Source organism: Notamacropus eugenii, chromosome 3 (genome assembly GCF_028372415.1).
Source record: "Notamacropus eugenii isolate mMacEug1 chromosome 3, mMacEug1.pri_v2, whole genome shotgun sequence".
Classification (NCBI taxonomy): Eukaryota; Metazoa; Chordata; class Mammalia; order Diprotodontia; family Macropodidae; genus Notamacropus; species Notamacropus eugenii.
The window spans coordinates 204,592,766-204,620,540 of NC_092874.1; the positions used below are offsets into that span (position 1 = coordinate 204,592,766).

Below are 27,775 nucleotides of genomic sequence, written 5' to 3' on the forward strand. Positions count from 1 at the left end.
TATTTCAGGACAGATTGTTAGGGGTAAGGGTATGCTGGTAATTGTTTAAGAACTGACTCTCCAGGAAAAAAAGTATACAGGACACACTTTTAAATTTAATGTATATTATTAACATTTTTTCTCTCACTCAGGTTTAGACTATTAACAACACAAATCAAGTAAATTGATTTCTGAGGTGAAAATACTCACACTGAAAATTTAATAATCAACTCTTGAGGGTGGATTCCAGTTGGTCCCAGCAAATCCCTGGTTAGGTCTTGGGCCTAGACTGTCCTGGTCTGAATGCCAACAATGTTCAGGAGCTACAGCTCCCCTGTACTTTCAAGGTCCTCACCATGGGGCTTTTTCAGAGCAGCTCTTTTAAACCACACATGGAGTTGGCTGTAGCCGCCTGTCTCTTGTCACCCTGGGAAGCAATGCTGGGATGAGGCTGGCTTCATCGGTGGGGGTACCCCTATTCCTATGGCTCTTGAGTTTCTGGTTTATTTCTTGTGTAGTTCCAAAGCGGAAGACCTCACATTTCTCGCTGGATCATCATGTAATCTGATGCAAACTTCAGGGTTTTGCTGGCTGGTCTGTCTTCATGATCTTGGCAGGAATTTGGCAGTGTTACTTTCTACTGGCTCAGGTTTGAGTCCCATCTATTTTCATTAACTTGCAAACAAAAAGGCTCATGTGTTGAACCTGGGGAACCTGTATAATTGTAAAGAGAGCAGAGGCTACCCTTGGGGAATCCTAGACATCAATGCTTTCAGATCATTTGGATGGGGGCCACAAATGAGAGAAAGGAGGGGTCTGCAAAGGGGAACCTGAGTGTGCGGAGGGAGGCTCTGCCAAAAATTTTACACTGACACCCCTCTTTATTTTCCATTACACTCTCCTTCCTTCAGCCTCGGATAGTATCACCTACTTCGCGTGGAAGCCAAGGCTGCGGTCACCCAGTCAGTAGTGACTCCCTAAGAGTGCCAAAGCTAAAAGGCAACATTAAGGCTAGGCTAGACCATGGCCACTGAAGCCAAGCCAGACTCCAGGGGGAGTCCTCCTAGGAACCATCAAACACGTGGGGCCGCGGGCACCTCCTGGGAGCGTTCTGGGGCTGCCTGACCCTAAGGGAAAGACGGGGAGGTGGGAGATGAGCGCGTGTGGGGTGGGGATCGGGTGATCACTTGGTCAGTAAAGGTCGGAGGGAGGCGCACAACGGTCACTTTAAAGACGAGGCCAGCGGCGGGGACGGGACGTGCTTAGAGGGGAAAAGGGTGAGGATCTGAACCCAGGTCCCAGACACCAAGTCCACAGCTCCCTCCGGACACAACCCTCGTAGGGACGGGCGATCCTCGAGGTGCCGGAGGGTCAGGCGGCACTGCTCGGCCTCGGGAGCGGAGGGGGGCGGAGAAGAGGCGCGAATGCGGGTCCGGAGCAGGTCTAGACCATCCAGGGCTGGAGGACCCCGGCCCCGCCCCTCCCCCAAGCCTTCTCACTCGCAGAGGCGCGAACTCCCTGTCCTCATTCTCTCTCACCTCCCCCAGGTCTCCTCACCCTGGAGCGGCTCTCCTTGGAGGGAACGTGGAGGAAGGCCCTGGGACGTGCGGGTGGCTATCTGCGGGGGGAGGAGGGCAGTCATGTGTCTCCCGTGTGTGTGAGCCGCGTGCCCGCCCGTGGAGGAGGGCGGTCGGCTCTGTGCGTGTGCCCGCTCCCGGCGCGCGCCCCCGTCGCCGACTTGCCCCGCCCCCGTCCTTGCCTTGGAAGGATCCCGGGAGCCTCCGGCGCGCGCGTGCGGCGGGAGCTCGGGCGAGACCTCGGGCGAGACCTGGAAGGTCGGCGTTGGCCGAAGGGGAAGCAGCGGGGCGGGGCAGAAGGAGGAGGGGCTCCCTGCGCCTCAGCGCCCGGCGGACTGGGCGGGTCGCGGTGACGTAGGCAGGCGCCTGGGCTGTGCTCTGGTTGTGGCGGCGGCGGCGGCGACAGCGACAGCAGCCTGGGAGGTGGTGGCGGAGGCGAAGCAGCGGCAGGAGCAGCCGCGGCAGGAGCAGGAGCAGCAGCAGCAGCAGCCGCCGCCGCCGCGGCCCTCGGAGCTGGGCGCACCGCGGCGCCCTCTCGGCTCGGCCGGCACCCGAGCGTCGTCTCGCCCCTGCGGAGCTCGCTGCCTCCGGCGTCTCGGCCCGGGCGGAGCCTGCGGCGGCCCTAGCGCCCCGGGGGAGGGAGGTGGGGCTGGAAGGTGAGGCGCCGGGGACCCCCTCCTCCGCGCCCCTCCCCCTCTCCTCCGCGGCCGCCGCCCCTCCCCCGCCGGGCAGCCCCACCCTATCGGCTCGCGAGACTGGGCGGGGACGGAGGTGGCAGGTTTGTGGGGATACCTAGGGAGGATGCGGGCATCGGGGAGCTCGGGGCCAGACTTGGGCCGGGCGCAGGCTTGGGGGAGATGAGAGGCAGGGGGCGGAGGCCTGGGGGGCAAGCGCGAGGTTCGTTCTGGGGATTTAGAGGGGACTGATGTGAATGAAACTGCTGAGGAAGCGGGGGATCCCTCTCCCCGCCTCCAGACCCCCGCCCCCACCCCACCCCCTGCGGCTGGCATCTTAAAATGGGCCGCTATTATTCGGAGGGAAGGTGCCGCGATGAATGGATCTGAGTGAGAGAAGCCCGGCCTGGGTGAGCGGCCGGCCAGGGGGGCTGGGTCTGCCCACACCTGCTTCCCAGAGGTGACCACCGCCCCTGTGCCCGCTCCCAGAGCCTGGCTGCCTGGCCCTGCGCGGGGCTCCTGGGTGTGTTTCTAAGGCGGGGGGCGGCCGGGAGCAGCGAGGCCCTGGGAGCCGTGCCTCTAAGCCACTGACACGGGCACTTGTGGATGACAGCTCGCTCTGCCGGGCGGAGAGTGTTGGCCACTTTATTCCCCGAAATCTGGGTTGGTTGGGAATGGGTATTTGAAAAACGGTTACAAACACAGCTGTGTGGTTTTAAGGGATCGATACCTTGTTCTTTGTGATGAGCAGAGATTTCAATTAAATCTCTGCTTAAAAATAAAGTATTTCTCCAAATAGGCCCTTTAACTTTGGAGAAGTTTTTGGTGTTCTTGTATTTACTGTGCATTGTTTTCCGGTAAAATTTGTAATCTCATTTTCCAGGAAAATGTGAAAATCCCATCCTAGGGAGATGTTATCCAAGATGCTACCTACGTTTCTGTTTTAAACTTCTTGTTAGCACAGTAAATAAAACTTTGCTGCCTTAGATTTGCCTCCTTTCTCTTTAGAGTTCACAATGAATTGACCTTACCTACTACTTATTGTTGGATGGAAGTAGGTATGATTGATATTTCTTCCAGTAGTTTTCTTCTACAGGATAAGAAACAGTTCCAAAAAGAAATGTAGAGAATGATTTCCATTAGATTTATCTAACTTTGGAAAGTAAGTCAATGCCACCAAAAATAATTAGAGCAGTACTTTTAGAAGGCATCTGTCAGTTTCAGTAAAATAGGTATTTTTACTTATTTTCACTTAACTGAGCAAGCTATTTCATATCTTATAAATAAGAGGATTGCTTATAGCACAAATTGGTTGGAAATAAGAGGAGGTAATAAGTATTAACTGAGACAAAGTGTGATTCCAATTGTAACTATAAAGAAAATGTTTAATCATTTTTAAGGAAATCAAGTATAAAGTGGAATTATGCAGTGACTTGTTTTTATTTTTGAGGTAACAAGAAAATTAAAATTTATATATCTAGTTTAGAGTTTTGAAATTTTTTTATACTATTCAGTTAGGGTAGACACAAACAAAATATGAAATAAGTTGTTAAATGAAATTTTGTAAAGTTATGCTAATAGAATGATATTCGCAAGGCTGTTAGGACAAGCATCTTTATTTTTGAATTTAAGAAGCATTAAATACCTGTCACGTTCTAGGTTCTTGGGATACAGAGAAAAAACCCCAGTCCCCTGAAAGATTGCTTGCCCTTGAGAAGCTTGACATTTTTGATTCACATTCCAAGTGTGAGGTAGGCAGAAGATGAAGGTCACTTATTTCTGTTGAATGGCTTGACTGAAGGAAATTGTATATCTTGTTTTTCCAACAGTGCTACTTGCTGCTCGTCATGTCTTTCTTATGCAGATATTAAGGTGTTTTTTTCTGTTACTTAGTGGAATTACAGACAAGATGTCAATCTTTTCACTAATTTTTAAAGCTACTACTGAGAGACAATGGAGAATTAGCTTTATGAAGCCAGAAAGACCTGAATTCGAGTCCTGCCTGTGATGTGACCTTGGGCAATTCACTTAATTTGTCAGTGTAATAGGCAGTTTTCTTTAAGACTACATAAAAGTTGCAGAGATCTACTTGCCTTGGTAGAGGGAGTTCCCTAAATCAATGAAATCTTAGTTCCATTCCTTTTTACTATTTCCTGCACTACATTGTTGTGTGTTTGTTCTTCATTGCTGAAGAAGACCATGCCATCAGAGAAAGAATGACATGACTTGCACTGGACTTTGTTTTGAGTGAGGGAGGTCTGTGCAAGGTCACCAGCCTCACTTATCCTCTAGAGCTGTCTGGATCCAGTGACAAGATATTCATCAGGATGACTGGAGATGACCCAGGATGAGGCAGTTGAGGTTAAGTGCCTTGCCCAAGGTCACACAGCTGGTGAGTGTCAAGTGTCTGAGGTGAGATTGAACTCATGTCCTCCTGACTCCTGCACTGGTGCTCTATCCACCCCACTACCTAGCTGCCCCTTATTGTATATCTATAAACGCAATAGGGTTTGTTATGCTGATAAGGTGTTCTGTTTAATGATTTTGGTTACTAAAAAGTAATTAAAGTATACTCTAAAGATCAAAAGCCCTCTTACTGATTGGGAAATTACTTTAAATGAAGCAGATCATGTTTTAGGATTTTCTTAGTATGTCTTAAACATTGTGAGAATAAAGTGTGAAATTTTTTCTACACCTTTGGTATCTTCCCCTTCTTTAGCTATTTTGTAAATTGGTACCTTGTTGCCATTATAATTGTATTAATTCTACCACAGATCTCTCTATATATTTGTTGCAGTCTAGTTGCCTTTCTTTTATTTTGTTTTCCTTAGTGCCATTTCTGCTTTCTCAGTGCCTCAGAGACTATGATGTTAGAGCCCAAGTGTAGTCGTTCTTTGGTGGCCAAAAAAGTTTGATATAACAATTTTTGTAAATCTCTTCCATTTTCTTTGTCTTTCTTGTTTTCATTCTAGAATGCCCATAGGATGATTTTGCCTAGTTGTATATTTTCCCAAACTTTCTTAAGACTGGTTTTATCCATTGCTTATCTCTGCTTTATGAGATGCTAATGCTCATAATTGTTCATCATCCTTTATTATAAGATTTTACAGATGAGTTTTTGGCAGCCATTTCCATTTGGTAAGTCAACCCTCAAATGTTTGCTGACCAAGGCTCTTTTGATCTCCTTGATCTAGCAATTAATTTGCATAGGTTTAATGGAATGAAGTTATCATAGTCTTTGTTAACAGAATTTCTGTTGTCCATCTTCTATTTTTTATTTTTAATAGCTTAATTCAGGGTTAAATCTTCTTAATTGTATGCCATAACTTTTTCTCATTTTTTTCTTCTTGTTTATTATGAATTATGGTCTTAGCTCTCATAAGTTGATGGTTCAGTGATACACAGACATTTGACTCATGGATAATTCTCCATGTCCATAGTAAGTCTTTTCCTATCAGTTAAAATGTATTCCTTTTCTTCTCTGTGACCTTTTTTGGTGATCTCCATGCCAGTTCTGTTTTTGAAGAAAGGATTCATGATATGGGGGCATGGGGGTTCTGGTAAATATAATCAGTCTATAAATTTCTGGGCATTCTTTATTTCTTTCTTTTGAACCATAGCTTTCCATATCTTTCTTTCTCCATCCTCATCATTTTCCACCTTTGCATTCAAGTTGCTAAGGAATAGGGTGTATATGGATTTGATTTTTAAGTTCTTCATAGAATTTCTTTGTCACTTCTTCATCCTCAGTGTGTAAGCCGCAATTGTTTTTATGTTTTTGCAAACACTTATCATTTGTACTGTAATATATGAAGGCCACATATCCAGTGAAATAATATTTCTTATTGCTTTTGAACTGTTGAAATTCCACTCTGCCAGGTCCTTTCTTTTCTTCTCCAAGGAATATCTGTAAGTCAGCCTTCCATTTGGTTATAACTTCTTTCTTTCTTGTAGATTCATTTTTAACAACAATATCAAGATTGATTTGATTCTGATCCTCTAGAAATATATTTATTTCTTGGTAAGTGGACAAAGATCTTAAATTTAGAGTACCAGCAATCAAATGAAAGCTTGTTGGTGGTCTGCAGCTTGTGTGTTTTCTTAGTACCATCTGTACCCCTTCCTGTCACTGTTACTTTTACTGCAGAAGTGTAGAAAGGCTATATAGACTGAAAGTCATCTTTATTCTCTGTTTTGTGGATTGCCATGGTCAAAAAAAGCTTCCTCACCAGGTGGTTTATTAATCTACTGGTGATATCTCTCTATGATTAGCTAGGCTGGTCCTTGAAAAGAGATTCAGTCTGTTTCTTGGGCCATATTTGATGCTTTTCCAGCATGGTAGAACTTGTCAGAATTTATGTTTGACTGGCATAGTCTTAGAGAGTCCAGAGATACCTCTATACCACAGTGAAACATCAGAATATCCCTTCTGTGTGCATGTAACTATAACTCTGTGTGTCTCCTATATATATATATATATATATATATATATACATATATATATATATATATATATATATATATATATATACACACACACCTTTCTTCCCTTCCCTTCCCTTCTCCTACTTCCCTCCCTTTCTCTTCCTTCCTTCCCTTCCATCCTTCCTATATTATCTATCTACATATCTATCTTCTGTTTTTCTCCATATACAGTTTCCCAAAAGTTTTAGTACAGTTTTAAGCTTTAATAACTTTAGAAGTATAAATACCATAAACTTAGAACATCATTTGAAAGCTTAATTATTTAAATCTTTTACATTTATTTGGTTTTATGAATTTTAAATAATAATTCATTTGTTTTAATATTTTAATTTTTTGTTACATCCACTCTTAAAGCCAAGATCTTAAGGTTAGGATTACAAATGCAACCCTTTTAGTGACAGCAGCCAATGAATGTTTTTACAGAGTTTGAAAATTGACTAGAGTGATGTGTATAGCACAAGACTGTTTTTATTGTTTAGTCATTTCAGTCATGCCTGAGTCTTCATGATCCCATTTGAGGATTTTTTTGGCAAAGATCCTGAAGTAGTTTGCCATTTCCTTTTCCAGCTCATTTTGCAATTGAGCAACTGAGACAATTAGGCTTAAGTGACTTGTCCAGGGTCGCATCAGCTAGTGTCTGATACTAGGTTTGAACTCAGGAAGATGAATTAGCACAAGACTGTAATTATGTTTAATTTTAATAAGAAGCATCAAAATTAAAAATTTTAAAATAATTAACCCCTTATTTTTTGGGAAGTTTGTAGTATTTAAACTTCTGAAATTATTAAAGCACAAGCCTGCACTAAGACTTTTGGGACATGCTGTATACATACATGCACTTATTTGCATCCATACATATACCAGAGATGAATTACTAGTTTCTAAAGAGTTAGAATATGGGACTTAGTGTCAAGACTGTAGTATATATTATTTTGTCACTGATTGAGGAAATCTTTTCATGATCATTAAGTGTATTGGGTCATGATTATGCATGTCGTTTATTGTTGCTTTATAAATGTGCTACAATACTTGATAATGTAATGTCAGAACAATTTATTGTATCCTTGAAAAAAGTTACTGTTTAAAGATAATTGCTGGGGTAGGCGTTGTTTTGAGAAACTTTAAGATTTCTAGATTTTTGGTTTGATATTCCCCCCCCAAGTTAATAAATTGCATTGTGATGACTTATTTTTCTTCTTATAAAAAAAGAAGCTTTTGAATTTATACTTGGGTTTAAGTTTTTACCAATTTTTAAAATCATATGTACGAAACAATATTTTATTTTGTTCACTGTTTCAGATTTACCCTTCTTTTCCCTTGCTCATCTTAGCATCATTCAGATGCCTTCCTGCTATTATTTCAGCCTTTACTCCATCTCAAAGAAGTGGTCTTTTCCTTATCAAGGCAAACCGCTCTCTTTGTACAAGCTGTCCCATCCTATCTCCTCTCCTGCAGGAGATTGTTCCCTCCATAATCCTCATCCTCTCATTTATTTTTAGTCTCTTCTTGTATTTTGGCTGCTTCCCTACATCCTACAAATATTTATGTGTCTTTTCCTCTGCCCCTTGATCCATTCATTCATCCTGTCCATCCTATATCTTGCCTCCATTTGGGGGCTAACCTCCTTGAGACGACCATCTGAAATAGGTGCCTCCACTTCCTTTCTTCTGACTCTCTTTGTAACTATCATGCCTCCACTTTCTCATCTCACTGTCTTCTTAACCCTTTACGGCATGGCTTCCCACCTTATTGTTCAACCTAAATTGCTCTCTCCAAAGTTACCAGTGGTCTCTTAATTGCCAGATCCAGAGGCCTTGTCTTAATCTTCATTCTCCTCTACTTCTCTGCAACATTTGATACTGCTGATCAGCCTCTTCTTTGTGATGCCCTCTTCTCTCTTAGTTTGCATGACTCTTCTCAATTCTGGTTCTCCTCCTACATGTTTGATTGCTCTTTCTCAGGCTCCTTTGCTACATTTTTATCTTCTAGTCACTGCTGCTAAAAAAGAGGTGACCCACAAGGTTCCGTCCAGGGCCCTCTTCTCTTCTTCCTCTGGACTGTTTCACTTGGTGGTCTCATCAGCTCTCATGCTTTCAGTTATCATCTCTGTACAAGTGATTCTCTGATCTACTTATCTCTCTCCTAACTCCTGTATTCCAGCTCCCCACATCTCAAACCCAACATATCCAAAACTTTTTATTTTTCTCCCCAAACCTTCCTCTTTTCTGACTTTTTCTTGTTACTCTTACTACCTTCATCTATCTAGTCATGCAGGCTTGCAACCTAGGTGTCATCCTCAAATCCTTACTTTCTCATCCAACACATCCAATCTTTTGCCAACTTTTATTGTTTTTAACCTTAATAATATTTCACATATATTCCTCCTTCTCTCTGCTGACACTGACACTACTCTAGCACAGGCTGTCATCACCTCATCTCTGGACTGTGGCAATAGTCTTTTGATTGATCGCCCTCCCTGCCTCAAGTTCCTCCCCACTCCAATCCATTCTCTGCTGTGCTGTCAGAGTGATCTTTCTAAATCTCATCTCTAACCATGCCACTTCCCTAAACCCTAATCACTTCTGGGATAAAATATAAAATCCTCTATTTGGCATTTAAGACCATTCATAATCTGACCCTTTCCTATCTTTCCACTCTTCTTATGCTTTGCACCCTGCCATGTACTTTCTGATCCAATAAGTCTGGCATCCTTGTTCTTTGTGCAAGACTTCATATCCTGATTTTAGTCATTTTCACTGGTTGTCTCCTATGCTTAGAATTCTTTTTTCTTATTTATCCCTCCTGGCTTCCACTTGCAGTACCTTCCTAATGTACCTCTGTGATTTAGTCTCTTCCTTGTCCCATCTATCCTCCACATAGCTACCAAGTTTCTGACCATGCACTTTCTAAACTCAAGGGGCTCCTGTTTACTCGTGATTAAATGTAATCTTTATCTCATTCTTTCAAAATTTCTATTTTAAAAGTAATTTGTACAATATACAAAATTATTAGCCTAGTAGGACATGTATATAATTTATAAATAAGTAATGTATTGGAGTTATGTGCAAATTTTTTTTACTGATAAGTTTTCAGGATCAAAAAAATTTGGAAATTTTTTTTGGTGATTTATAGAGAGAAAGAGACTCCTGCCACTATTCCTTCCTTTATTCCTACTTCTTATGGAATCTTAGCATAGTGAAAGAGAGGGAAGATGAGAAAAGAAACTTTCCCCTTGCCACTACTCAGTAATCTTCTCCTCCCTTTTCTCTTCAACCTTGTATTTTTGTATTTGTATTTAAGGCACTTTGTACTTTGTACAGTTCTTGGCACATATTAAACACTTATGTTTATGTTTTCTGATTTATGTTTATGAACTTTATGTTTCTCTTCTTCCACTTCTCACTGTACCTTCTCAGCCTACCTCAGCTTTTTATCCCATTATCATTGTTCTTTCCACTCCTATATGTATTTTCTTCCCTTTTCAAATATTAGCAGGGTACTGTCTCCGTTTTCATTCTGTATCTCCAGTGTTCTGAACAGTCTTTAAAACTAGTAAGTGCTTCACAAATGCATTTTAATTCATTCATTCATTCCTATGTCTTAACCTTATAGCTACTACTGATCTTAGAGTCGTCTCACTCTTCTTTCATTGTAGTTGGTCCACATGACTGGGAAAATCAGAGTCTTAAAGTACAGAATGAGTTGCATCACAAGTTGACACTACCATTGACAAAAAATCTGTGTTGAGAGAAAGACAAGTAACAAAAGAAGCACTAGGACGCTGTTTAGGAAGTCTGTTAATGGATAGTGAGGCAGCTGGGTGATGTAGTAGATAGGGATTACTAACCCAGAGTCAGGAGCTCCTGAGTTCAAATGTGATCTCAGACGTCAAGTAGCACTGTGTGACCTCTGGACAAGTCACTTTGACTCCATATACCTCAGTTTCCTCAATTGTAAAATGGAGTTAATAGCTTCCCAGGGTTGGAGTGAGGATTAAATGCAACATTTGTAAAGAGCTTAGCACAGTACCTGGCACATAGTAGGCATTTAATAAATGCTTATTGCCTTCCAACGAGGAGGACATATAAGTACTCATCTCTTACTTTGCTTTTGTTTTCTGTGCCAAGGAAAAGGATCTTTGGAATGTGAAAAATTTCAGAATAGCATTAGCTGACAGGGTAGTTTACATGTATTATCTCAATCTGCTTCACAACAACTTCTGAGGTAGATGCTAACAAGTATTATTCTTTTTTATATAGATGAAGTTGAAGGTGAGATGTTGACTCACTTGTTCACACATACATGGCAACTAAGTGCAGAGGTGGGATTTAAACCCAGGCTTTTCTGATATACACAGAATTACAAAATTTTAGAGTTAGAAGGGAAAATTAGTATAACTCATATCAGAAAAAGAATCTCCATTACAGCACACTTGAAAAATGGTCATCTAGCCTTTGCATGAAGACTTCCAGTGAAGGGGAGTGCAGCCTACTCTACTTTGAGACAACTTTAATTGTTAGGGAGGTTTTCTGACATCATATCTGAATTTGTCTCTTTGCAAATTTCTACCCCTTGCTCCTAGTTTTGTCCCACGAAACTAAGCAGAACAAGTCCCTCTTTCACATTGTAGGCTATCAAGGACTTGAAAATATTATGTCCTCCTTAAGCTTCCTTTCCTCCTGGCTAAATATCCTTACTTCTTTCAACTTGCCCTTATATGGCATAGACTCAGGGCTTTTTTTTCCCCTAAATTTTGGTGTCCAGAGCTCCAGATGTGGTCTGACCAAGAGACAATATAATAGGACTGTTACTTCCTTATTCCTGTATGTTGTGTCTGTCTTGATGAAGCCAGTATATCACATTAGCTTCTTGATTGTTATAACACTGTCGATTCCTATGATTCCAGAAATACAAAAGTCCACAGTTCTTTTTTAAATGAACAACTCCTTCCTTCATTTTATATTGAATTCTATTTATCTCTATTAAATTTCATGTTTTTTGATTCAGTCTATTACATTACTCTGTTAAGATGTTTTTTGAACACTGTTATCATTGTGTAATTCCTTGTGTCATTGGCAAATTTGACAAGGATGCCATTCATGCCTTAATTCAACTCATCAATAAAAATGTTAAACAGCACAAGCCTAATGGTAGATTCCTAGGCTACTCTATTGGATATACCTTTCCAAGTTTTTTTTCCTTAAAATTTTTATTATGAACTTAGATGTAAACTAACATGAATATTTCCTTGTATTAAGTAGAACAGAAAAATAGGAATGTTTATGGAACCAGAAATCTTATGTATAGCTTGATTTTCTTTTTAAGTATATGATAAATTTAACCTATAACTTTTAAAACTCTCCTACTCATTTGTACTTCCTTCTAGCTTTTCTAAGAGATTAACTCATAATACTTTCTTTTTATTTTCTAGTTTAAAAAAAAATTCTGAATTATAAACACCAAATAAAATGGGTATCATATAGTGTAAGAGAAGAGGAGATTGTACCTGAAACTGTGGAGTTCCATTATATATAGCATGCTTTTCTTTTAAATACATGACATGTAACTTTTAAAGCTGACCTATTTGTGATTATTTCTATTATGATTACTTCTTCCTTCTGTCTTCAGTCTGTGCATTAAAAAAATAAAACAATACTTCAAGGACACTCTTTTTTGCTGTCTTATTGCTGTGTCTCTTCCTTTTCACAGTTGGATAATAGTCTTCCCATAATTTGAAAAAAAAGGAAAAACAAAGCTCTTGTAACATATACATAGCGAAGCAAAACAAAATTCTGTGTTGGTTGTGTCTGAAAAACGTATGTCATATTCTGTATCTCAGGTCTATTACCTTTTGTCAGTAGATAGGTAACATATTTCATCATCAGTTCTCTGGAATTGTAGTTGGTAATTGCATCAATCAGATTCTTTAAGTCTTTAAAAGTTGTTTTTCTTTATAATGTTGTTGTTACTGCATAAATTGGTCTTCTGGTTCTGCTCATTTCACTCTGCATTGGTTCCCAAAAGTTTTCCCAGGTTTCTCTGAAACTATCCATTTCTTTTCTTATGACACAGTAATATTCCATTACATTCATATATCATAATTTGGTCAACTTCCCCATGTGAATATTCCCTCTTAGTTTCCAGTTCTCTTCTTCTACAAAAAGAGCTGCTATTAATATTTTTGTATATGTTAGTTCTTTTCTGCTTTCTTTGAATTTTGGAGTATAGGTCTAGTAATAGTATCACATGGGTCATAGTTTAGTGACTTTTTGGAAATGGTTCCACATTGCTTTCCAGAATAGTTGGACCAGTTCAGGGCTCTTAACTAGAGGGCAATGCTTATATAATTCCAAATGTATATCCAGAAGAGTTGAACTAATACAGCTGCAAACAGTAGTACTGTGGATATATTATTTTTTTAAATACACTTTATTTTTTGTTTTGAACTTAAACATCAAAAAAGAGCTTTTCTGTATCCTTGCATATCACAAAGAAGAACCTGTGAATCTTTACTGCTTCATTTACTTAAAAAAAAAGTGACAGTTCCATACTGTAGTTTCAAAACTTTCTTACTTGTCTCTGCTTTGAAGCTCCTTCTTTTCTCCTGTTCAGTTAAAAAATGTTTTAATATTCCTTTTTTAACGTCAGCGTTTTTCAGTCTTTCAAATTTGATTTTCTTTTAAGTGTTTTCCTTTGTATTTGTTCTCTGATTCTGGTCATTTCACTCTGCTCCTCAGTTGATACTACTTGGGATTATTTGAAATTGTCTTTTTTTTCATTTCTTACAGTACAGTAATACTCAAACACTACTACATTCATATGCCACAGTTCACTATTCATCAACTCGTGGATACTCCCTTAGATTCTAGTTTTGTAGTTTGAAGTTTAATATTTTTTCTTCACCACTCTGTATGTGTATGTGTATTACTCTTTTTTTTTTTTTCCAGATAAACAGGCATCATCTGATGCCTTGTTTCACCCAGGTCTTTTTCCAAGTTTGTGTGGTTTTTCTCTTTGTATCATCATAGTTATGAGAAATAGCAAGTTTCTCTCTCTTCTTCCTCCTTTCTATTCTATTCTCCTTTTATCCTGGCTTCTCTTTCTCCTTTTCAAGTCCCAAGACCAGAATTAGTTTATCCCTAGGACCTTTGTTTTTTTATTTAATATCCTCAGTATTTTTTGAAGATATTAAGTTCTGAAAGGACACATTTCTTTTTCTTCTCTTATAATATTAGTGATACGTCATTTTACAGTCTCTGCCAGTTATCCAAATGAATTTGCCTTTTTTTCTCAGAACACTTGTGTTTGCATTTCAGAATTCCTACTCAGATCTCATCTTTTCTTCAGAAATGCTAGGAAAATCCTCTTCAAATAGTCTGTTTTGCCACCTGAAGTTATTTTTGTGTATAAGCATATATCTTTTGTTTTTTTAGATAAATAAATTGATAAATCATGTATTAATTGCTTACCATGTGCCAGGCATTGTGACTCAAAATATAATACAAAAAGATAATCCCTGTATTTGAGGATTTTATGTTCTAGTGGTGAAAAAGCATAGAGAAGGAAGAAAACACATAAAAAGGAGCTGGAAGGTTAAGGAATCATGCTTGTGAGGGGAAAAGGAGGAAATGCCTGGAGAGTCAGTAATGGAACCAGGGAGCAGTGAGCATGGTTGCCTTGGGCACTTCAGCAAATGATAGTCCTGGGAAAGAGCACCCTGATTAGATGATAATGTCTATTATAGTGTAATACATGTATAATAAGAATATTGTGTTCTGTAATCTCCTCTTGTTTGTAGTACGAGCAATTATGGTTCTTTGTGCTTGAACTGCTTTTTTATGGATGCTTGGAGTGATTTTTTTTTTTTGGCTTGTGGGAACTTTGGTTTTTGATGCTGACCTACCTGGGATATCAAATCCTTTTGGGATTCCTTTCAGGAGATGATTGATTGGTGGATTCGTTCTATTGTCACTTTGTTCTTTTATTCTAATAGTTTTGGGTAATTTTAATTTGTGATTTCTTGATAAATTCTCTCTCCTTGGTCTGTTCTTATGGACAGTTTTTTTTGATATCAGATATCTTACATTTTCTTCTGATTTTTCAGTTTTTGATTTGTTCCAATATTTCTGGCTATTTCTTAGATTCATTGAGTTCAGTTTAGTCTAGTCCATTTGTGAGGGACTCCATTAGCTAGGTAAATTTTATGACTTTCTTTTCTGAGCTCTTTATTCTACCATTTCTTTTCTCTAGAGCTTTTATTTCATTTTTTTAATTTCTTGCTTCATTTCTTCAAGATATGCTTGTAATCCTTGTGGAAAATGCTTTTTTGCCTCTTTGCATTACTGCTTATAATTGTTATGGAGTTAATCTCTTTTTTGAGGATTTCTAGAGTAATAATCAAAAAACATTAAGTACAGATCAGTGTTGCAGGCAGTATGCTAAGTTCTGGGGATACAAAAAGAAGCAAGGAGACAACATGCAAACAAATATTTACAAAGCAAGCTATTTGCAGGATAAATAGGAAATAATGGGAAGAAGGCACTGGAATTAAGAGGGGTTGGTAAAGGTGTCTTGTAGAAGATGAGATTTTAATTGGAACTTAAAAGAAGCCAGGGAAGTCAGTGGTCAGAGTGGAGGAGGGAGAGTGTTCCAGGTATGGGGACAGTCAGAGAAAATTCCTAGAGCTAAGAGATGGAGTGTATTATTTGTGGAGCAGCCAGGAAGCTACTATCACTGTATTAAAAGAGTACCTTGTGGGGTAAAAAGACTGAAAATGTAGGAGGGGGCTAGGTTATAAAGGACTTTGAATATCAAACAGAACATTTTGTACTTACTTCTGGAGACAATAGGAAGCCACTTGAGTTTATTGAGTGGGAGTGACATGATTAGATATTCACTTTAGAAAAATGACTTTAATGACTGAATAGAGGACAAATTGGAGTGGGGTGACAGTTGAGGCAGATTGACCCACTGGCAGGCTATTGCAGTAATCTGAGCATGAGTTGATGAGGGGCTGCACACTGGGGGTGGAAGTATCAGAGGAGAGAAGAGGGGTGTATTGGAGAGATGTTGCAAAAGAGAAATTGACAGGCCTTGGCAACAGCTTGGTATGGGGGATGAGAGATAGTGAGGAGTCCAAGATGACTCTTAGGTTGGGTGAAGGACTGGGAGGATAATGTTTCCCTCTACAGTAAGTAGGGAAGTAAGAGGGGGGAAGGGCTTAGGAGAAAAGAAAGTTTAACATGTTTAAGATGAAGAGTTTAAGTTGTCTACTGGACATTGTTTAAGATTTTGAAATTGTCTACTAGGCATTCAGGGCAGCTAAATAGCACAGTGGATAGAACACTGGAGTCAGGAAGATCTGAGTTCAAATTCATCCTCAGACTCTTAATAGCTGTGTGCCTCTAGGCAAGTCACTTAACCCTGTTTGCCTCATGTTCCTACTGTGTAAAGTCAGCTGCAAAAAAGAAATGGCAAATCACTAGTATCTTTGCCAGGAAATCCCAGTGGGGGTCATGAAGAGTCAAACACAACTGAAAGGGCAGAACAAAAACTGGACATTCAGTTCAAGATGTCTGAAAGGCAGTTGGAGATGCAAGATCAGAGCTTAATAGAGAGTTTGAAACAAGAATCATCAGCTCACAGACTCTAGTTAAATCCATGGGAATTTGTGAGATCCCAGAGATCTCACATTGAAGTGGTATGGAGGGATAAGAAAAGTGGGCCCAGGGTGGAAACCTTTGGGACATTTATGATTAGAGGGCATGATCTGGAGGAGGATCCAGTGAAGGAGGCAGAGGAATGGTCAGAGAGGTAGAAAGAGAACCAGGAAAGGAGCTGGTGTCCTGAAAGCCTTGAAAGAAGAGAATATCAAGGAACAAATGATCAACAGTGTCAAAGGCTACAGAGGGGCCAGAAAGAATGATGACTCTTAAAAGGTCATTGGATTTGGCAACTAAGAGATCATTTGTAACTTTGGAGAGAGTAGTTTTGGAATGATAAGGTTGGAAGTCAGATTGTAAAGGGTTAAGAAGAGATTAAGAGGAGAGAAAATGGAGGTGACTCTTGTAGAAAGTTTTTTTGAGGAGTTTAGCCATAAATGGCAGAATAGACAGCAGTGGTTAGCAGGTATGGAAGAATTGAGGGAGGGTTTTTTGAAGATAAGGGAGAAACAGACATGTTTGTAATCAAAAGAAAATAAGCCAATGGAGAGGGACAGATTGAAAATAAGTGAAAAAAGTATGGATGACAGAGGGGGCAATCTGTTGAAGGAAGTAGGACAGGAGTGAAGGAAGAGAAAGTGCAGAAGGCATCTGAGTGATAGGAGCTGAGGAAGAGGGGAGAAGAAGGAATTCATTGCACATGGCCTCAATTTTTTCTTGTAAAATATGAGTCAAGATTTTCAGTTGAGAGTGTGGGGAGGGGGAGCCATGGGGAATTTGAGGAGGGATGAAAAGGTTTGGAGGAGCCACTGTGGAGAGTAGTACAGTGATTGGATAAAGCATTCCTTATGTAGTAAGGAAATACAGTTCCTTAGTAGGATTGCCTAGCAGCATTGAGGACCCAATTGAGGTTGGGTAAAGATCTGAAGTTTTGGGAAATCTGTCATAATTTATTTTGTTGTTTTCTTTAATGTACTCATCTCTCCAACTTTAGTTCCTAAACTGTGGCTTTGTTCCTGAGTCATCCTTTTTTCCCTGATGTTCTTTTTTGATGAGACAGTTGACCCTACTTGATCTCATCTTAGGTCCCTTGGGTTCTTTTGCTTACCTCCCCAGATTAGGCCCTCTGGGATCTTTGAGGTTCAGAACATTGAATCTTCAGGGCCCTTTATGGTAGCTCTCCATAGAAGGCTAGAGATTTCATAGTTCTCCTAGCTCATGGACTGTCCCTTATCTGAGTGCTACTTTGCTTTTGTTTGTGCCACTCCCTGGGGCTTCCATGGTCCCTGTTCCTTAGACTCTTTGGCCACCTTTGGGCTATCTATCCTCGCTGGGTCTTTCTGACCTCCCCGGAGCAACTTACTGATGCTTTGGGAATTTGAGGTTCTATTCTTGCTGCTTGTGTACACAGAGCCTTGTGAGTTGTACATTTCTCTGATCTGTTACTGGTTGCTCTGGGAGGCTGGGCTTGTTTGCCTGTGCTGGTGTCCAGCAATCTTCTTCCCTGTTGCCTTTGAGTTTCTAGTTCACTTTTTGTGTACTTCTGGGGTCAAAGGAATTATTTACTTTTGTTTCCCATTGGATTTCTTAATCGTTGTGTTGTCTGGTAAAAATTTCAGAATTTTGCTAGAGTAGGTATCTGGGAACTGAGTGGTCAGACAGTTATCTTGGCTGGATGTCCTCATACATCAGTTTGAAAAATTAATTTCGGGGGGGTGGAGCCAAGATGGCAGAGTAGAAAGACACACATATGCTAGCTCCGAACCCACAGCCCATAAAATATCTGTAAAAAAGAACTCCCAACAAATTCTGGAGCAGCAGAAGGCACAGAACAAAGGAGCGGACGAGATTTCTGTTCCAGAGAGCCTGAAAACCTCTGGCAAAAGGTCCTTCGCGCTGCGGACCCAGAGCCGAGTCCAGCCCTGCCTTGGCTGCGTGGCACCGAGAGGAGCGGATCCGAGCAGGCTTCAGGGACAGAATCTCCAGTGGCCGCGTGGGTCTCTCCACCCACAGGTGACAAGGGTCAGTGAGAGGGTCTCTTTGGTGGTTGAGAGGGGAGTGGGGTGCCCCCATAACTCAGGCCCCCTCGGGAGGCAGAAGCTGAGAGGCAGCGGCAGACCAGGGCTCCCCAAACACGCAGGAGCCCTCATCCATTGTTGAAGGTTTCTGCATAAACCCCCGGAGGGAACTGAGCCCGTGAGGTGGCCCTGCCCCCCACCTGAGCACCTGAACTTAATCTCACACTAAATAGCAGCCCCGCCCCTGCCCAAAGCCTTGAGGCAGGGAAGCAGCATTTGAATCTCAGACCCCAAGCTCTGGCTGGGCAGATCTGGAGGCGAAGTGGGTGTGAAGAGAATATTCAGAAGTCAAGTCTCTGGCTGGGAAAATGCTCAGAAAAGGGAAAAAAAATAAGACTATAGAAGGTTACTTTCTTGGTGAACAGGTATTTCCTCCCTTCCTTTCTGATGAGGAAGAACAATGCTTACCATCAGGCAAAGACACAGAAGTCAAGGTTTCTGTATCCCAGCCCACTCAATGGGCTCAGGCCATGGAAGAGCTCAAAAAGGATTTTGAAAATCAAGTTAGAGAGGTGGAGGAAAAACTGGGAAGAGAAATGAGAGACATGCAAGCAAAGCATGAAAAACAAGTAAACACCCTGCTAAAGGAGACCCAAAAAAAATGCTGAAGAAAATAACACCTTGAAAAATAGGCTAACTCAATTGGCAAAAGAGGTTCAAAAAGCCAATGAGGAGAAGAATGCTTTCAAAAGCAGAATTAGCCAGATGGAAAAGGACATTCAAAAGCTCACTGAAGAAAATAGTTCTTCCAAAATTAGAATGGAACAGATGGAGGGTAATGACTTTATGAGAAACCAAGAAATCACAAAACAAAACCAAAAGAATGAAAAAATGGAAGATAATGTGAACTATCTCATTGGAAAAACAACTGACCTGGAAAATAGATCCAGGAGAGACAATTTAAAAATTATGGGACTACCTGAAAGCCATGATCAAAGAAAGAGCCTAGACATCATCTTTCATGAAATTATCAAGGAAAACTGCCCTGAGATTCTAGAACCAGAGGGCAAAATAAGTATTCAAGGAATCCACAGAACACCGCCTGAAAGAGATCCAAAAAGAGAAACTCCTAGGAACATTGTGGCCAAATTCCAGAGTTCCCAGGTCAAGGAGAAGATATTGCAAGCAGCTAGAAAGAAACAATTCAAGTATTGTGGAAATACAATCAGGATAACACAAGATCTAGCAGCTTCTACATTAAGGGATCGAAGGGCCTGGAATATGATATTCCAGAAGTCAAAGGAACTAGGACTAAAACCAAGGATCAGCTACCCAGCAAAACTGAGTATAATACTTCAGGGGAAAAATTGGTCTTTCAATGAAACAGAGGACTTTCAAGCATTCTTGATGAAAAGACCAGAGCTGAAAAGAAAATTTGACTTTCAAACACAAGAATGAAGAGAACCATGAAAAGGTGAACAGCAAAGAGAAGTCATAAGGGACTTACTAAAGTTGAACTGTTTACATTCCTACATGGAAAGACAATATTTGTAACTCTTGAAACTTTTCAGTATCTGGGTACTGGGTGGGATTACACACATGCACACACACATAGAGACAGAGTGCACAGAGTGAATTGAAGAGGATGGGATCATATCTTAAAAAATGAAATCAAGCAGTGAGAGAGAAATGTATTGGGGGGAGAGAGGGAGAAATGGAATGGGGCGAATTATCTCTCATAAAACAGGCAAGCAAAAGACTTATTAGTGGAGGGATAAAGAGGGGCAATTAGAATGCTCGGTGTTTTGGGGTGGGGGAAGGGGACAAAAGGGGAGAAAATTTGGAACCCAAAATTTTGTGAAAATGAATGTTAAAAGTTAAATAAACAAACAAATAAATAAATAAAAGTTAATTTCAGTTTACCTTCAAATAATGAATGCATTGCCCTTTTGCTGTACAAATTTATTTTTGTACAGCCAAAGCTGTCTTTGATTTCTAGTAATTTATTCATTTGTTTGATAGTATTTTCTGTTCTCCACAATTGAAATACAGTATTTATTTTTCATTTGTGTTTTTAGAAATACTTAGATCTTGAAACAGAATTTATTTTTGTATGTGATCTGATGTTTAGAGCTAAACTAATTTAAAAAAATCACTCTGCTATTCAGTTTTTTTGATTTTTATTGAATGATGATTACCTTTGCTATGCTTTTCAGTTTTGACCTTATCAAAAACACGTCTCTTGTATATATTTGATTTTAAGTTGTGACTCAAGTTTGGTTCTGTTGGTTTTTTCCTTTTTTAATATTAGGTATTTATGATAATTGGCACTTTCTTAGATGAACTAACTACTGTCCTACTTTATCACAAGTACTTCATCATAATGACTCATTTAATTGATTAGGTTTGGTCTGTTCTAACTTACCTTTTTTGAATGACAAGATTTAGGAACGTTTAATAGTGCTAAATTTCTAGTGCTAAATTTCTTACACTTGGGTTCAGAAAGTAACTCATACATGTATAATCATTGGATGTTTAAAGAACTTGGAAGTTTTAGTGGAGTACAAGCTCTGACTTGCTCCATTTCTTACCTGAGTGAGTTGGTTGCTTCATAGGCAGCCTAATGTCAGATTTAAGGCATCATAGTTCAGGACTCTAGAGCTCTAGCATTCGCTAGGGTCAGCCTCCATAGTAGTAGTAGGGATTATAGGAATTGAGCATCAGGCTGGACCAAGACAGACGTTAATATGTAATTTTGTCTCTTGTTCTTGTGGTTGTCCAGCCTTTGAATTTTTGCCTTTAATACTCCTTTTGATCATATTTTTTAAATTCTAATACATAATATGATTAATAGTGTTGTCATTATCTTTGAGGTAATTATAATTGAGGTATTGTTTATAAACTTTGATTTTCTGAGAGACAGATTTTTGGGATTGAGAACCATCTTTTAAACATTTTATGTATGGAAAATTACTTTATCTTTGTTCATATTTGGTTTTTATGGAAAAATTTAGTGATGCCCTGATGTTTTTTTTGATAAATAATTTCTTTATTATAGCTTATTTTGAAGTTTGATAGGCTTGGGTGAGTGGAATTTTGAGTTTCTCTGGGAGGCAAGATTGTGTTTCTAGATTCTGTTTGTGGAATGTTGCTTGCTTTTTGATCGTTTTGGGCAATTTTCTTGTACTGTTTTGTGAAATATAGTGGTTAGATTGTCTCTGGGCCCATACTTGAAGCATTTCTAGCTTGTTGTAGATCTTACAAGAGCTTGTTTTCTGCTATTGTAGCCACTAAGACTTCGAGGTCATTTCTATATCTTAATGAAGAACAGAAATTAAAGTAACTTCTGAACAGGTAATACTTAATACTTAGGGCTTACTTTTTTAGAATTAAGAATGTGGATAAAGGAAATTTATATTTTTATGTCGATACTGTTTGTTTTTCAAAAATTGATTATTTGCATTATCTTGTTAGATTCTTTCAGCAACCCTGTGGGCTTGGTTACTGCAGGTATGACTGTTCCCATTTTACAGGTGAAGAATTTAAGACTTAGAAAGGTTAGTTGATTTCCTTGGTCATTCAGATAGTCATTGTTGAAAGTGGAATTTGAGCTCAACCATTCCCAAATTACAGGTTTGGCTTTTGTTTTTTCCTATTGTGCCAAGCCAGCTATTTTCTTTGACTTCTTGATAAGCTTTTGGCTATAATATTTTTAGAGTCAGTTGGGCCCAAGAATTAGCACGAAGTGGATTTAGGAAGACCTACGTTCAAATTCTGCCTTTGACACAAGTGATATATGACCCTGGGGAAATCACTTGTGTTCCTTGAGCAGCTCTGTTTAAGGTTGTGAGTTGTAAAGAAGGTTTCAGTCTTTATTGGTAGAAGTTTTTCACTGGAACCTCCCTGTACAACTGAAATCAACTCCTTTCCCCCCAGCCCCAAATTTGGAGTTGCAATTGGCTGATGCAAGTAAGGTCTTTGCCTCAGAATGTTGACATCTGAAAAATGTTTTTTTTTTTTAAACTTACCTATTTTTCAGTCATTTCCTGAATTGGAGATTTCTTTCAAGACCTTGTTTGGTCTTGTTTTGTCTTCTCTAGGGTCTTGGCTGCTGTTTTCTCTGTATGTTGGGTGCTGTATTTTTGAAGGAACTCAGGCACAGCCCAGGCTTGGTAACTGCAAACTTTCAGTGTGCCTAAAGTAATCTGATCTAGAGAAAAGTTTGATTGCTAGCCTTCTGGTATGAGCATTAGGCTTTGTAAAAAGTGATGGATTTGACTGCCCCTGGTTGGAGCTCCAGTAGACTTCTGCTGGTATCAGCTCCTGGCAGCTAGCTGGAAGGCTTTGAAGATTCAGAGAGAAACAGAATAAGGATCACCTTTGCCTTGAGCTTCCTGCCCTGATCTCTCAGCTGTAGGCCAAGACTGAGCTGGGTACTGAGTCCTTGATCTCCACAAAAAAAAAGTTTCAAAAAGGATGCTTTGATTTGCATTCAGGCTCTATCAATTCTTTATCTGGAGGTGTTTAACATTTTTCATCATAAGTCCTTTGGAACTGTTGTGAAGCATTGCATTGCTGAGAATAGCCAAGTCATTCACAGTGGATTATCATAGTATATTGCTGTTACTGTGTACAATAATTCTCCCGGTTCTGTTCACTTCACTTTGCATCAGTTCATATAAGACTTTCCAGGTTTTTCTGAAATTATCATGCTTGTCATTTCTTATAGAACAATAGTATTCCATTACAATCATATACCACAGCTTGTTTAGCCATTCCCCAATTGATGGGCATCCCTTTAATTTCCCATTCTTAGGTACCACAAAAAGAGCTCCTGTAAATATTTTTGTACAAATAGATCCTTTCTGCTTTATTTATTTATTTTTTGATGTCTTTGGGATATTGACCTACCTAGAAGTAATATTGCTGGATTGAGGGGTATGCACAATTTGATGGTCCTTTGGGCATAGTTCCAAATTGCTCTCCAGAATGGTTGGATTGATTTATAACTCCATCAACAGTGCCTTAATGCCCCAATTTTCCCACGTCTCCTCCAACATTTATCATTTTCCTTTTCTGTCATATTAACCAATCTGAAGGTGTGAGTTGGAACCTCAGAGTTGTTTAAATTTGCATTTCTCTAATCAATATTGCTTTAAGAACATTTTTTCATATGATTGTAGATAGCTTTGATTTCTTAATTTGAAAAGTATCTGTTCATATCTTTTGACTGTTTATTAGTTGGGGAGTTACTTATATTCTGATAAATTTGACCACGTTATCCATATATTTGAGAAATGGGACCTTTATTAGAGATACTTGCTGTGGAAAGTTTTTTTTTCAGTTTTCTCCTCATCTTAGTTGCACTGGTTTTTCTTGTGCAAAAACCTTTTAATTTAATATAATCAAAATGATCAATTTTACATCTCTTGGTTGGTTATAAATTCTTCCCTTCTCCATAAGACAGGTAAACTATTCCTTGCTCTCCTGATTTGCTTGTGGTATCATGCTTTATGTCTAAATCATTTTGACCTTACCTTGGTGTAAGATGTTGGTCTGTCCAGAGGTTCTCAAAGTGGGCTATACACCATCCCCTGGGGGGCACTGGAATGGTCCAGGGGAGTGGTAGTAGCCAAAATAAGGAGACAGGGGAAGCATGAGGAAAGAAGGGAAGATAAGAAAATTTTGAAAAGCCATTTGTACATGTTTCTTCTTTCGTATAACAAAGTCATAGTGATTATGTTATTTTCCAAATAAACAGACAAAATGCAAATTGTAACCCCTTAGTGGTCAAGTCTGCAGACAAGTTTTAACAAGTAAGTATTGGAAGGCAAGCATGTTGCGCATTGTCGGGAAGTCCAGCATGCATTGGTGGGAATATGTGCATGTAATGACTTGTTTATAACATGATACTATACAGCGAGCCTGTTTTACCTACTCTACATTTTTCTTGGTTGCCCGAAATTCTTTGGCTATCTGCATTTGGCCCATGGGCCACATGTTGTGTAGGCCTGCTATACAGTTACATGATGCAATATTGCATCATCAAACTTTCAGTGTAGGAACCCCCCCCATAAATTTGCAATAAATTACTAAATTTAAGATTTCATTTATATGTTTATATAATATGTATATATAATACATATTTTTATAAAAACTTATTTTATTTGAAATGATGCAAATTAAAGGGTTAAAGGGTTAAAGAAAGTGAATTTCTAGGAGGATGCTGAGTAATTGTTTTTTGAAAATGGGGCAGTAGCCCAAATAAGTTTGGGAACCTCTGGTCTGTACCTAGTTTCTGCCATACTGTTTTCTAGTTTTCCCACCAGTTTTTGTCAAATAGTGAGTTGGGTTTATCAAACATTACATTACTATGGTCATTTACAACTGTGTCTTGTGTGCTTAATCTGTCCCACTGATCCACAACTCTCTTTCTAAGCCACTAGGTAGTTTTGATGATTAATACTTTCTGATATAGTTTGAGATTTGGTATGGATAGGCCTCTTTCCTTCACATTTTTTTTCTTTCATTAATTCCATTTATTTTCTTGAACTTTTGTTCTTCTACCTGAACTTTATTTTTTTCTAGCTCCACGAAATAATTTTTTGGTAGTTTGAATAGTATGGCAATGAATAAATTAATTAATTTAGGTAGAATTGTCATTTGTATTATGTTGGCTTGGCCTACCTATGAGCAACTGATATTTTTTCAGTTGTATAGATCTGATTTTATTTGTGTGAAAATGTTTTATAATTGTGTTCGTATAGATCCTGAGTTTGTCTTGCCAGGTAGTAAAATACTTCCCAACTATTTTATACTGTCTACAGTTATTTCGTTTTTTTTTAAAATTAGTTTATTTTTAGTTTTCAACATTCACTTCCCCAAGATTTTGAACTCCAAATTTTCTCCCCATCTCTCCCCTTCCCCCACCCCAAGAAAGCAAATATTCTGATTTCCCCTTACCCCCATCTGCCCTCCCTTGTATCACTCTCTGCCCCTTCGCTTATCCCTTTCCCCTCTATTTTCTTGTAGGGCAAGATAGATTTCTGTACCCCATTGCCTGTATGTCAATTCCCAGTTACATGTAAAAACAATTTTTTAACATTCATTTTTAAAACTTTGAGTTCTAAATTCTCTCCCTTCCTCCCTTACCACCCACCTCCATTGAGAAGGCAAGCAATTCTATAAAGATTCTACATGTGTAGTCATATAAAACACTTCCGTAATAGTCATGTTGTGAAAGACTAACTGTATTTCTCTCCATCCTGTCCTGTCCCCCATTTATTCTATTCTCTCTTTTGACCTTGTCCCTCCTCAAAAGTGTTTACTTCTGATTACCCCCTCTTCCTATTTGACCTCACTTCTATCATCCCCCCTTCTCCCCCTCATCCCCTTCTCTCCTACTTTGCTGTAGGGTAAGATAGATTTTCATACCCAATTGAATGTGTATATTATTCCCTCCTTAAGCCAAATTGAGTAAGAGTAAGGTTCACTCATTCTTTCTCACCTCCTGCCCTTCCCCTCCATTGTAAAAGCTTTTTCTTGCCTGTTTTATCTGAGATAGTTTACCACATTCTCTTTCTCCCTTTCTCTTTCTCCCAATATATTCCTCTCACCCCTTAATTTTATTTTTTACATATCATCCCTTCAAATTCAACTTACTCTGTGCCCTCTGTTTATATATATAGATATATATAGATAGATACATATAGATACATATATATAGATATATAGATATATGTATATATATTTCCTCCAAGTGCCCTAATAATGTGAAGACTCTCAAGGGTTACAAATATCTTTCCACATGGGAATGTAAACAGTTCAACTTTAGTAAGTCTTTTATGATTTCTCGTTCCTATTTACCTTTTTATACTTCTCCTGATTCTTGTATTTGAAAGTCAGATTTTCTATTCTGCTTCGGTCTTTTCATCAGGAATGCTTGAAAGTCCTCTATTTCATTGAATGTCCATTTTTTCCCTTGAAATATTATACTCAGTTTTGCTGGGTAGGTGATTCTGGGTTTTGATCCTAGCTCCTTTGATCTCTGGAATATCATATTCCAAGCCCTCTGATGCCTTTATGTAGAAGTTGCTAGATCTTACGTTATCTTGATTGTGTTTCTACAATACTCGAATTGTTTCTTTCTGGCTGCTTGCAATATTTCTCCTTAACCTGGAAGCTCTGGAATTTTGCTAGGATTTTTCCTTTTAGGATCTCTTTCCAGAGATGAGCCATTTTACCCTCTGGTTCTAGAACATCTAGAATATCGGGGCAGTTTTCTTTGATAATTTCTTGAAAGATGATGTCTAGGCTTTTTTTTGATCATGGCTTTCAAGTAGTCCAATAACCTTTAAATGATCTCTCCTGGATCTGTTTTCCAGGTTAGTTGTTTTTCGATTGAAATAGTTCACATTGTCTTATGTTTTTTCATTCTTTTGGTTTTGTTTTGTAATTCCTTGATTTTTCATAAAGTCTTTGGCTTCCATCTGCCCTATTCTAATTTTTAAGGAATTATTTTCTTCAGTGAGCTTTGGGGGACTTGCTTTTCTATCTGGCGAATTCTGCTTTTTAGGGCATTCTTCTTCTCATTGTCTTTTTGAACCTCTTTTGTCATTTGGGTTAGTCTATTTTTTTAAGGTGTTATTTTCATTTTTGGGAATCCCCTTTAGCAAGCAGTTGACTCATTTTTCATGATTTTCTTGCATCACTCTCATTTCTCTTCCCAAATTTTCTTCTACTTCTCTTACTTTATTTTCAAAATCCTTTTTGAACTCTTCCATGGCCTGAGACCAATTTGTATTTTTCTTGTAGTCTTTGGATGTAGAACTTTGACTTTGTTGTCTTCTTCCTGTTGTATGTTTTGGTCTTTCTTGTCACCAAAGTAAGATTCTATAATCTCATTTTTTTTCTGGTGTTTTCTCATTTCCCCAGTCAGCTACTTGACTTTTGAGCTCTTTGTCAAGGTAGTGCTCTTCTTCCAGTGAAGGGGTGGGTGTGGGTGTACTGTCCTAAGTTTCAGGAATTTTGTGCAGCTGTTTCCAGAAATACTTCCAGGGATCTGCAGATTTACAGCTCTTCAAGATGGCATGATCAAAGGAGAGGTGTTGACTCCTTCCCTGGTCTGTACTCTGGTCTGTGAATGACCTCAAGCACTCTTTTCTGCTTTGGAACTACAAAGATTACCTCTCCACCACTGCCACAATCTCTACCAAGCCAGCATTCCTCCTCGCCCAAGGACCATGACCCAGATCCAGGCAAGGCAAACCAAGAGAATCCCACCTCAGCACTGGCAAAGAGATCCCAGGAATCCCTCTCTTATCATACTACATGATCATCCCACAGTCTGTGGACCTAGAGCTCCGGAAATAGCAGCTGTT

At 39.3% G+C, this 27,775-nt stretch overlaps 1 protein-coding gene across 11 annotated transcripts in view; it reads left to right on the forward strand.

Annotated features, from left to right (window-relative positions):
- The first annotated feature begins 2,071 nt into the window (after positions 1-2,071).
- The window catches only part of ERC1 (ELKS/RAB6-interacting/CAST family member 1), a 406,669-nt gene continuing 380,965 nt past the window's right edge, over positions 2,072-27,775 (forward strand). For 10 of the 11 annotated variants that reach the window (XR_011977073.1, XR_011977072.1, XR_011977074.1 and 7 more), the window contains exon 1: positions 2,072-2,334. The gene's annotated coding sequence lies outside the window, so the exon portion shown is untranslated. Of the gene's footprint in view, positions 2,335-3,887; positions 3,982-27,775 lie in introns of those variants that run through there. The other variant, XM_072654120.1, reaches the window with a different exon arrangement.